Source organism: Lolium rigidum, chromosome 3 (genome assembly GCF_022539505.1).
Source record: "Lolium rigidum isolate FL_2022 chromosome 3, APGP_CSIRO_Lrig_0.1, whole genome shotgun sequence".
In the NCBI taxonomy this organism is placed as follows: domain Eukaryota; kingdom Viridiplantae; phylum Streptophyta; class Magnoliopsida; order Poales; family Poaceae; genus Lolium; species Lolium rigidum.
In genome coordinates, this window is record NC_061510.1 from 285,171,080 (window position 1) to 285,172,596 (window position 1,517).

Genomic DNA, 1,517 nt, shown 5'->3' on the forward strand with positions numbered 1-1,517 from the left:
ATATAACAGAATAACAAAAAAACTAAATGGTAACACAAACTATGAGCTAAGCATATATAATGACTGAAGAAAGATAAAACTGATAAGCTGAAATACAAAACACTGAAGACAGAGAAAATGAGCTATGGTAAGGAGTGAAGAAAGATAAAAATGAATTACTAAAACACTAATAAAAAGATATTACAGAAAAACAAAAGACTAAATGATAATACAAACAGAAGAGTGAGGCAAACTGAACCGAACTAATCTAAATGACTCATAAGTCATAACTGAACAGAGAGAATTAACAGAACCAATAAGGACAAAATACTGTAAAGAGTGCTGAAAGTAATGGAAACTGAAGAGTGAGGCAAACTGAAATCAAATGAAACCATAACTGATAAACTTAACTAAACAGAAAGACTTATAGGTGAAAGAGTAGACTGAACTAATAAGAAAAAAGTACTGAAAGTAATACAACAAGCTGTATAGTGGGCCAAACTAAACTGAACACATGACTGATAAACTGAATTGAGGCTAACTAAACAGAGTTGGATGCAAAATTGATAACTGAAGAACGAACACAAGGAAGACTAATGAGGACGAACTCCCAAAACGAGCTACCCCATCAACCTAATCTGAAATCAACTAAAGCATAATACAAATCAACAAAGCTTGCGCATCTTAACTGACAACTAAACTAACAGTGAGCTCCAACACCAGATTAGGAACACTGAAACGAATGACGACGAACTCCCAATACGAGCTATGCCCACTGTCAAAATCAGAGGTCGCTGACTTCTCAGCGGCGACATCCTGTGACGATACCACCCAAATTAACCAAATCATCAACATACAAGGTAAATAGAACGAAATCACAGAACATAGAAACAGGGGAAGAAAGCTCAGAGGCACACATGCCTTCCACACTCGTGAATCGCCGATCTCTTCGATGTAGGTCCAGTAGGGATGCGAGACGAGGCTCTCTCCATTGCCGCTAGCGGCGGCTGCGGCGTCACCACTCGCTCCATCGACGGTCTCCCGGCTCGCGAAGCCCCACTCCGTCTGCCACCGGCCAGGCAGGCTGCGGCGTCGCCGGAGACCTCTTCGCCATGGCTTCCACTCACCTCCTCTCCCGAGCAAATGAAAAAGATAGAACGGTGGCTTCTAAACAAAATGAAATTCAATCAAGAAAAAGAAAGGACTGAAACAGGCTTCGTTGACTCAACCGGTCAGCCCACAGAATAAATGAGACAGAAAAGGGACAGAGCGCTGAGATCGTGAAACGAAAACAGAGATCCAACGGTTAAAAAAGTGACTGTGCACCAATTATAAAACAGCTAGCTGCTTAATAGGAAAAGTGAAAATGTTTTCCATGACAAATCTCTGATTGACACCTAATCCCGTAACAGATTTTAGTAGGCCCTATCCTCGTAAGTGTAGCATTATTGGCTCTATAGTTGCTTTGGAAAAATAATTAGCCGAACAAGGAACCAAGGTAATGACGAAGAGATGACATTAGGCTCCTGTTGGCGTTT